Source organism: Parus major, chromosome 1 (genome assembly GCF_001522545.3).
Source record: "Parus major isolate Abel chromosome 1, Parus_major1.1, whole genome shotgun sequence".
NCBI lineage: Eukaryota > Metazoa > Chordata > Aves > Passeriformes > Paridae > Parus > Parus major.
The window spans coordinates 5,939,840-5,950,733 of record NC_031768.1 but is presented as its reverse complement, the minus strand read 5'-3'; the positions used below and the strand labels follow the sequence as shown (position 1 = coordinate 5,950,733).

At 43.1% G+C, this 10,894-nt stretch overlaps 1 long non-coding RNA gene across 1 annotated transcript in view; it reads right to left on the bottom strand.

The window, feature by feature from the left end:
- Positions 1 to 8,408: 8,408 nt before the first annotated feature.
- LOC117243873 overlaps positions 8,409 to 10,894 on the bottom strand; it is a 37,385-nt gene continuing 34,899 nt past the window's right edge. Inside the window, exon 2 of the long non-coding RNA XR_004495816.1 lies at positions 8,409 to 9,611. This is a non-coding gene — a long non-coding RNA (uncharacterized LOC117243873). The remainder of the gene's footprint in view (positions 9,612 to 10,894) is intronic.

The following is a 10,894-nucleotide window of genomic DNA, read 5'->3' as shown; positions in this document are numbered from 1 at the left end:
CTCAACAGCCTAAAGGTCCCATCTGCAGATCTCTGCTGGGAAAACACACGTGAACAGAGCAGACAAAAAGCGATCAGCACATCTTTCCTTCATGTCACAGACATCAGTCAGCTCTGTTATTGAATGTCCCTTGCCTCCAACACCCAAACTGCTCCATTTCACAAGGAGAATCCTTCAGCCAAACCCTTCCCAAAGCCAAAGTGTCCCTGCACATGGAGGGCAGCACTCCCAGGGCGCTCTGGCTGCACGTCCAGAATCTACACATAAGGGAAGGTGGCACATTTAGCTACTCCTGGAGGTCTGCTTGCACTTTCCTGCCCCACAGAAGTCCTCCCGTGACACAGATGCAGTGAAGTTTGGCAGGATCATTATTCCCCATGCCCAGGAATCTTTTGAGTTCCTGCAGGCTCCCAGCATCCTGCACTTAAGTCCAGGACAGCTAACCACTTAGACGCCTCCACAATTAAATGTTCTGGGAAGCAGGTTAGATTAAAAATACACTGTAACAAACATCTTAAAATATGTCCACTCAGTCAAGTCTGAAAGGCAAGTGGTGCTGGTACAATAAAGTGTTCCTGTTCACAGGGTAGCGAAAAAATATCTGATTTATTGCTCTTTGGCAACATTGTGTCTAGAGATAATCAACCACTCCGACCTCTCCTACGCTGAATAGACTGCACAACAGCATTCTCTGGGAAATACTACTTCAGTTTTAGATATCTTGCTCAAAGTATGGATGGTTAGGTTATTTTCTCATCTTAATAAATGACGTAAAACCTCCGGACATATGGTAGCATTTGTATGCTTTTAGGCAAGCAGTGATAACTTTCAAATGTTACTTCCCCTCCTCCTCCTCCACTACATGAAACAAATATACTGGAACCCATTTAAATCTTAGTGACAAACACATTTAAGAGAGACTAATTTCAGTTAAAGTTTCCAAATGTCAGATGTACACGTAAAATAATTACACTAAAAAAAATGAAGAGCAGATGAATTCTCATTCTCATCATTGGTTGAAAAAGTGCCTGTATATTTCCAATAAGGATTGCACAACTTTATGAGACAATGCTTGTGCCTAAATTAGCAAGGAATAAACAAGTGTCAGCTCATACTTACAGGGACATCTGACAAGTATCATTCATGCTAACTCAACACTACCAGATCAGAGGATTGCTGCTGTCTTGTTCACTCCTTTAAGTATCAATCCACAACTGCTTCACTTTTTCTAGTTTAAGATCCACAGCAGAGCTCAATTTCTGAATAATGGTTACAAACTGTCTGTGGACTAAAGCTTGGATATCTCAGAAGCAGAAAGCCAAAAAATTCATAAATGAAGGTATGGCATCACTCATGCCAAGGTACTTCATTAGGAGGAGAATTAGGAGAATTAGAATTAGGAGGACAATCTCCAGGAAGGACATGGACCTGTTGCAGCAAGTCCAGAGAAGTCCACAAAGATGATTATGAGGAAAGAGCACCTTTCCTTTGAGGAAAAGTGGAGAGAATTGGGGTTGTTCAGCCTGTAAAGAGAGGACTTTGAGGTGACCCAACTGTGGTAGAAGGGAGCTACAAGAAAGACGGAGAGGGACTATTTACAAGGGCCTGGAGTGACAGGAGAAGGTGGAATGGATACAGACTGAAAGAGAGGAGGGTTAGATCTGATATTAGAACAAGAAATTCTTGGCTGTGAGGGTGGTGAGAACTTGGCACTGCTTGCCCAGAAAAGTTGTGGATGCCCTGGAGGTATCCAAAGCCAGGCTGGACAGGGCTTTGAGCAACCTGGTCTAGTGGAAGGTGCCCCTGTCCATAGCAGGGGATGTCGGAACTAGATGATCTTTAAGGTCCCTTGCAGTCAAACCCTTTCTATGATTCTGTGATTCTAAGGCTTTGCCTGCTGTGTTCTTTGGAAAAACAAAGGTGCATTTCCCCAGGAGCTTGTTGCATTTACCAGATTCTCTCCTATTATGGAGAAACACACGTCCTCTCTCCCCACAGCACACAGCAGAGTCACACTGGAGTGGTTCAGGCATCCTCTCTGATTGAATGCTGTACTGTCATCCATTATTACTCAAGGCCACTCATAACATGCATTAACATTTATAAAGTTGGAATGTATTCAGCCTGTCCACCCAATAGCTGACTAACTGGATGTAATTACTTGAAAAATAAATCTCACAAAAAGGGAAAACAAAATATCCTGGGTACACAGAGTAACCCAATCTATGCCTGTATTTTCTCTAATATGAGCATTACTAATACTGAATAAATGGACAAGTATTTAATCTGTAACAGCTTCTAAGCTTCTCACAGAACAAGAAGAGTGAAGACTATACAATTAATATTATTTTGCACTTTCATAACTGAAAGGAAAACATTAAATAGGCAAGTATTTTTCTATTAGTTAGGGGTTAACTAGTTAACTAGTTAACTTATTTCTATTTCTTTAAATTGAAAAAGAAGCTGTGTGCTTAAGGGGGAAACAGGCACCAGTAACAACAAGCTGTTCAGCACTTTTGTGCCAAATGCTCACAAGGATACTGAACACAGAACACATCCAGAGCTGTGGCAAGTCAGGCTCTGGAAACCTAAAGGTGGAAGAAACACATCTTTCACCACCTTGACCGAGATTAAATAGAGTAAACCTTACTCCAAAATGTTGCTTACAAGGGCTTTGCTTACAGAAAATACAGTGTAAATTTGCATGAAGTTAATTGGAAACCAGTACAGGCTGCGCTCCTGCAGGGGAGCTGGGCGATGTCGGGTTAATGTGCAGAACCTTTAGGGGCTGCCCAGAATTATCCCTGTTCCTGGAGCTCGGCGGCTCCGCACGGGCTGTCCCGGGCTGGGTTTTTAAAAGGTGCCGGAGGAATCGCGGCCGGGACCCCGCAATCCCCACCCGGCCCCGGAGCGCGGCTGCCCCGGGGGCCGCCGAGGAGCCTTCCCGTCCTCCCCGCTCCATCCTATCCCATCCTATCCCATCCCATCCCGTCCCCGTCCCTGTCCCCGTCCCATCCTATCCCTGTCCCTGTCCCCGTCCCATCCTATCCCCGTCCCATCCTATCCCTGTCCCCGTCCCATCCCCGTCCCGTCCCGGTCAGCGCTTCCCCCGCCGCCGCCTCCGCTCCCTCCCGGCTCGACCCCGCTCGGTACTCGAGGTTCTTCCGGTGGGTTTTAACGCAGGGCTTGCATTAAAACCTCGCCCAGTTCAAGACCTAAACCAAAAAAACGCCCCAAGCACGCCCCAGCCACCACCGCCCCCAGGCAGTAAATCCCCATCCCGGCTTGCTGGGCTGAGCTCTCCTTCCAGACGGAGAGGTATTTTTTGGGGGGATTCCCCCCCTGTTCTCAGGAAACATTTAAATCAGTGCCTACAAAGTATTCTTCAGAGACTGATGAGAAGTTCTGAAAAGAGCTTTGTCTTCAACTAAAAAGAATATTCAGCTTTAGCACGTAATGTATGTCCCATATCAGACAACGCTTTGCACGAGTGACCACAGAACAAAATGTTCAGTGAAAAAGCTTTAACTCTATGGCTCATTTTTCTGCAGAGGGATTTGGTGTGATGATGAACAGGTTGGGCTACAGGAAAGGCTCACTACATCTTTAGAATTCTCACAACACTTAAGATTTCTAATCTCACAACAGTGAGACTTTAATGTTAGCGAACCTCAGAAATAATTTTCTTCAATATTCTTTGGAAAAATACACTGTCCTATCCATTTTTCAGATGGAGTGGTCAATAAGACATCCCACACAGCCACTGCTCAGAACCAGTGGTACAATTTGAGCTTGTACAGACTGAAACACAATTAAAACCATAGTTGCTTATTTGCAAGATTTATTGCAACACTTCAGATCTGGCCACTCCTCAGGAACAAACTTCCTGAGAATGTTATACCTTGGTCCAAAAAGCAGCAATTCCTGCCCAGTAGGAAGTGGTGGGCAGTCTTGGAAAAAAAGCAATGAATTTGTATCACAGATTAAATGTAGAGACTAGAGGATTAAAATTTTCTATCACATAGTGCAGACTTGGGTATTTAATAATTACATAAGTGAGGAGAAAACAGTTGGAAAAGCAGGTCTTGAGCTTCTATTGTTATGATAGACAAGATGTGCCATCAAAATAGTTATCTATTTTTAAGGAAAAAAAAAATTCTAATGAAAACAACACCCTGAGCAGTGGCACTGCTCAGTAGAAACTATATTAACTTGTCATAATATGTTGCTTCTGCTGGTATGACTTTCTATTGAATAACAAAATAAATGTGAGCTTCAGAACACACGATATTACTGAAGTGCTTGAAATGCAAACACTTGGGAAGCACCCCTAAAGTGGATTTTCTTATTCCTCTTAAGATGTAAATGATTGCCAGTTACAGGTCACTGTTTTGGGGTTTACCCATATTCTTGTCTTATACATGACAAATCATGACACTATTTTTAAAAATGCACACATCCAAATAAATTCCCCAGAAAAGGTGATGCACTGTAAAGCCAGCTATGATCTGAATGAATGGAGGAAATAATCCCTAAAACCCCCAAAACTTATTGTCACTTGCCTCATTTGAATTGCAGCTTTTTTTTCTTGTTTTTAATTTCAGTCATATTCTAACTTCTGTGCACAAGTACTGACTCCTGATTTTGCTGAAGAACTTTGGACATCATTAGCATCACTAACTAACTCTTTTCGTACTTCCTCATGGGAGTCTTTTGTCATTTTTATAATATTGGACATTTATGATGCCTGCTATGGCACCTTCTGTGTTCAGGCTCACAAAAATCCTTCTCATCAGCTTCCACAGAGTCCAATCTGCTGTCGCTGGTCCAAGTGGTGAATGTGGTGGCAGAGGAAAGAAAAGATGGCAAAAGCTGCCAGGGACAAATTCCATGCAAGCAGCTCCCCATGCCTGGTCCGTCCATGTCTCTGAGCATCCCCTTTATTTTATGCTCCAAAAGCACAGAGATATTTTCAGATCAAGGACAGTTCTTTGCTTGTGCCTTTTCCTCGGTGAACTGACTGGATGCTGAGTTTGTGGAACTCAGGTTTAGAGCACATGGTGCAGTGACAGCTCTCAAATGAAATGTGTGTGGTGGCAGGACTTTTGCTTCTGAATAATCATTCATCACAAAGAGTGATTAAGTGTCAGAGCTCATGACTCTTTTAGAAGCTTATTACTACTATCAGTGCATATAGTAGTGAGGGAATGTTTTTTTTATTCTTCTCAGCTCCTAAGAGGAAAAGCAAAATTGATTTGGGAAGTAGCTCTCGTATATTGATATTAAATATTAACACAAAGCACTTGATTTAGAAAGCTTTGGGCATTTCCAACATTTTGTTACAGTCCAAAAGATTAAGCAAAGTTCACGAGCAACCTTTCTGAGTGATCCAGACATGTTTAAAATCATTGTGTTCTGCAGCAAGGCTAAATCTGGTTTTCTAACTTTAATGTCACATTTCAGTAATCAGACTTCTGAAGATTCTTTTTTTTATTGTTTCAGCATATTATCAGTTTTCATTGAGTTTTTTTAGAATGTCTGCACACTATTAATCATCATTTACAGTGCATTATATCACACAACTTGCACCAATACAGAAAAAAATGCATAAAAACACAGAATCACAGAATGGCCTGGGTTGGAAGGAACCTTAAAGACCATATAATTCCAACCCCCTGCCATGAGTAGGGACACCTTCCTCTAGACCAGGTTGCTCAGAGCCTCACCCAACCATGCCTTGAACACCTCTGGGGATGGAGCAGCCACAATTTCCCTGGGCAGCCTGTGCCAGGGCCTCACCACCTTCACAGTAAAGAATTTATTCCTATTGCCTAATCCAAGCTCCCTTTCAGTTTGAATCCATTCCCTCTCCTCCTGTCTCAACACGCCCTTGTAAAAAGTCCCTCTCCATCGTACCAGGGAAAAGCGAGAAACTAGGGAGCGAGAAACACTGAACTTGCTGGAGCTGCCTCCAACAGTCTCTTTTTTCGTTTTCAGAGGGTGAAAGAATAAAAAAGGCAGAGAAACGATGGAGTTCGAGGTTGGTTTGTCCCCCTGCGGTGCCCCCGAGCCCGCGGAGCGTTGCAGTACCGTGTCCTGCCACGGGAGGGCGACAGCCGCACTGCCCCTCCCGTTCCCAAATGCCCAAACTCTGGAGCCAAACCAGCACCAAAAACCATCGAAAACCCCCCGAGACCAAAAACCATCGAAAACCCCCCGAGACCAAAAACCATCGAAAACCCCCCGAGACCAAAAACCATCGAAAACCCCCCGAGACCAAAAAGCATCAAAAACCCCCCGAGAGCACCCCAAAAGCACCTGGAGGATTCCACCAGGCCACACTGAAACCTCACGGGGTTGTCCGAGTGTCAGTATGCAAGTGGAGCTTCAGAGATTCGTGTGAATAATACCAAAAAGGTCTGAGCTTCTTTAGTGCTGCAGGAGTGGAAAATCCCATTTCAGATGTTTGTGCTCATAACTAGGAAAGAGGGGAATGAAGGGTTTTGGTTTTAAGCAGCTGAAGCGCTGTCCAACTGCAAGACAAGTGGGATGTAGCACTTAAGTAATGACTGTTTTGGTGTCAGGTTAAGCCCTAAAATGTACAGATCTTACTAAATGAGTAACAGCAGGGTCAGCCCTCTATCTAGTAACAACAAGCAAAACAAAACAAAAAATTATTTTCCAAAGTTAATCATAACACTGTATGATAAAATGCATAGTAAAACAGTACATTATAATAAATATTCCATTAAAATACTGTGATTCAACTTTCTGGAATTTTTTGACATTCTTAGACCAATTTTATTTATGAAAGTAAGCATCTCTGTATTTAAAGGTGTTAAGAGCTCATGTTCTTGCAAGTTTACTCAGTACAGCTGTTAAACTTGATTCTTTTTCCACTGCTCTAAGGAAAATTATGTGCTGCAGATTTTCTCCTTTATAATGCCATATACATAGAATCAGTTCCTCATTTGCAGGGCAAGTTGTTTATTTTTTCCTATTGATGTTCAAGGCAATCATGATCATTAGGCATTGCCAGGGTTAAATAAACATGACCTAAAGTGATCACAAGTCAGAAGTTATGTGAAAGAGAGATTCTCATGTCAATAAGTGGAAATCTAGGAACTGCACTTGAATATTTCAAACAAATCCCCCTCTTCAGACGAAAACATATTAAGAACACAAGTGAAAAGGCAGAAATAGACCTGAAAGTAAAACATTTCCTGTCTCTGAGATATATTTGAACTAGACATTCTACATTATTAAAGATGCTAGTGGTCACAGATAATCAATAGGTTAAACTCTATAAAACAAGGGAAATAAAACCCAAAAATGGCAACAAGACAAAAAAAACCCCAGAAAATTACCAACTAAGGAAAATAAAAGAAAAAAAAAGAATGAATACTCTAAATGAATACTCTTATACTCTCTGAAAGTTTTTACCCACTCCAGTTGCACATGTCTGACCCCCTTTCACAGCAACAGCCCTGTGTGAGGACGTGAAGCGCTGGGATCCTGCGTGTGCCCTGGCAGCATTTCTGCAGCGTGCAGCCCAGACAAGCCCACCTGCCAGGAATTCCCCTGAGGACAACTGCAAGGAGCTTAAGAAGATTTGCATCCATTCATAAAAGATTGCTTTGCTTAAGATGAAGCCAGTGTGGAACGGCTTGCAGGAACTTGGGGTACTTTCAGGGTTATTGCCTCATTTTCCAGAGCCCCAAGCCCGTGCAATTCCCAGTTCTTACTGGGAAGGGGGGACTGAACACCAAGTGCCCTCGTTGTTGGTCCTCATGGCAAGCAGAGGAGCCCTTCAGAGCAATCCCTGCTATCCAGAACCATTATTGCCTGACACTGTTTCACTCCACACAGCTTTCCTCACCTCATGAAACCTCTCCTCCTCCCATCCCACAAGAAGGGAAAAAGCACGTCTCGAAAACCTTCAGTGGAGAACTATTGCCAAGGATTATTTGAAACTGAAGAGCGCTCTGTGCCATGATCTAGTGCAAAACCCAACTTCACAGCTCTTATCCCTTCCTGTAAATCCACTGTTACCCTCAAGCTCTCTGATGCTTCCCATACTTTTGCAATCCCCCTCCCAGGTTTCCACTCAAACCTGGGTGTTTCCTCAGGTTTTCACATGATAAAAGCCCACTGAAGCCAACAGAAAAGCTCCTCCACCTATCCCACAGCCCCATTCCAGGGTCTCCCCCAGACCAAACCTCAGGATATCTGGGCATCTAAGAACCAGTTGTTGTTATAACACAATACCAACATCCCACAGCCAGCTTGTCACAAGTAGAGAATTTTTAACAGTGAGAAAAAGAGAAACATCATGAAATTAAACAAAGAATTGGAAAGGCACACATCTTTATTACTCTTGTGTATAACACCAGCCTCTTAGAAAAAAGTATGGCTCAAGTAGTTTTTATTTAAATACTGCAAATTAGTGAGCAGGAGCAGTGTTACCAGGAAAACATGGAAATTTGTATGGCAGGTTTTGAAAATAAAGTTTTCAACCCTAGACCACGAGGAATTTTTCAGAGCTGCAGGTGGGAGCTAGGAAGACTTGCCTGCCTTTTTCATCCTAGAAAACTCTGAACACATTTTTAAACAGGAGTAATTCAGAACTTCAGAGAGTATCTGAGCTCTTCTAGTAAGGAAAAACAGCAATAAGGAAGAAAATTTAGTGTAGTTTTGTTTAAAGAGAAGAGAGTGTGGCACAATAGCCAGACATAAAAATAGTTAAATCCCACTTTTATCTGTCACACTCACCCAGCATTTTTATTCTGTACTCCTGCATTTAGAGTAAGTGCACTTATTCCTGGTTTTCAGTCTGTATTCTTGCTAAGACATTATAAAACAGGAATTAAGGAATCAGAGCCCTTTGAAGCACCCTCAGCACATAAGAAGACTCATTCACCAGGTTGTTAGACACAATGAATGAAAAGATGCATGAAACCAAGAGCACTTGCACAATCCTCCTCCCCAGTCATCTGTTTCATCTCTGCCACCTATCTTTTAGGTTGTGGTCAGCAGAGTTTAAAGAGCTTCAGCTTTGTGAATCTTTGGGGGTTTTTTTAAGACATATTTTACTACCAATGTGTACAAAAGCAGCTGCCCAAGGCTGAACGGAGTTTTTATCCTGAACTGTTGTACTGGTCCTTTAACTTTTTATGACTCATAGTTCAAGTATTTGGGAATTCCCCTCTAAATATGAGTTTGACACACTTGCATTATGGAAAGTTATTTTATTCAAAATGTAACAAAATGCAATATTCATGCAATACCCAGATCTATATTTAACACCACACAATTGGGTTTTTCTTTTTTTTTTTCAATAAAGCTTCTAATTAAAGACAGATTAAAAAAAAAAAAATCGAGAACAAGACTGAATAGCAGAAGTAGCAGCATTGAAAGAGACAATCACAGTGTTACATAGCCAAGAAAGTCAGGATTTTTTTTTTGTTTTCTAAACTATTCAAACAATGTTAGAGATGTTTACCTTCTTCCCTGGACCCCCCCATGTAAGAGTACACAGCTTCTCTCTTACCTGTGTGCTGCAGTCCCTTCTTGGTGGGCTGGCTACTCATCAGGGATCACCTGACTAAAGCCTGGAAAGAAATTAAAATATAATCAGCTGACCACCCTTACTCACTGGCTTCCAGCTTAAATACTCCTCTCCACAGCACTTTGTCATGTGAGGCAGGACAGAAACAGCTGTCATTGCTTCAGAAAAAAAAGGGAAACGGGCCCCTCCGTTTCCACCTCCTTCCTTCCTCCTCGCTCACTCTTTCCTATCTGTCCCTGCCTCCTCCCTTTCTCATTCTCCCACTTTGCTCATTCACTGCCCGCCTGGCTGGGGTCTCCCAGGGGAAGCCGCATTCCACAAGGCACAAGCATTTCCCCTGCATCCCGAGCTTTCTCAACAAGCTGCCTGCACATTTCTACTGAAATAAAATATATATATATATATATAAAAAGGGAAGAAAAAAAAAAATAAATCAGAGAAAAGGCACCACATTCCACAACCCTCAGTCAGCCCTGGCAGACTACGAGACATTTTCAGTCACACAGCACAAAACGCATTAGTCAGAGCTGAAAGACCACACACTTTGTACCACTACCATGCTAACAGAGAATGGTCTGAGCAGGGCTACAGGAAAAAGGAAAGGAGGGGTTCCTATCGGTGCTTCCATTTTACATGGGGTGGTCACCCAAATCTATGAAAAATCCGCAGGAAAAGGCCCAAAATTGCCATTCCCAGCAGAAACAATGTGGACGTGGGCAGCGGGGAAAGCTCTGGGCTCGGGGAGCGCGACCTTTGCCGAAAGGATTCCCCCTCCTGCAGAATGTGTTCTCCCAAAGACTGCAAGACATTATCTAAATCACAACTTCTATCTCCCCGATGGTTTGTTCATAGGAAATACAAGCCTAGAAAAAGTGAAAGTAATACTGCGTGATTCAGATTCCCCGAAACCACATATACTTTCAGTTCAGACTTCTCTCTTCTTCGCTGCTCCTTCCAGCTCCGCAGCTCTATCCGTCTGTGCAGTTTTGTTTCCTTTACTTACGCAGTTTCAGCCCTCCGTGTTCGCAGGGAATCTGATCAGCGAGAAACGAGAAGGGAGCTCGGCGAAAAAAGAAGAAAACCCACCCTCCTTCCTCATCCCAATGACCTAATCACTCATCTATCTGCTCACTGCTTCCGTCCCCCACACGCACTTATCTCCTGCTTGGAGGCATTTTAGGAGTGAGGACGCGGCTTGGGAGAAAACACCGCTTCTAAAATCTCATCGGAGAGGGACAGCGCTGCGAGGAGCACGCGTTTGTGTCCACTGGGAGCAGCACCACGGAGCCCCCAGCCCAAATTCCCTGTCCCCAGCCCCAAATTCCC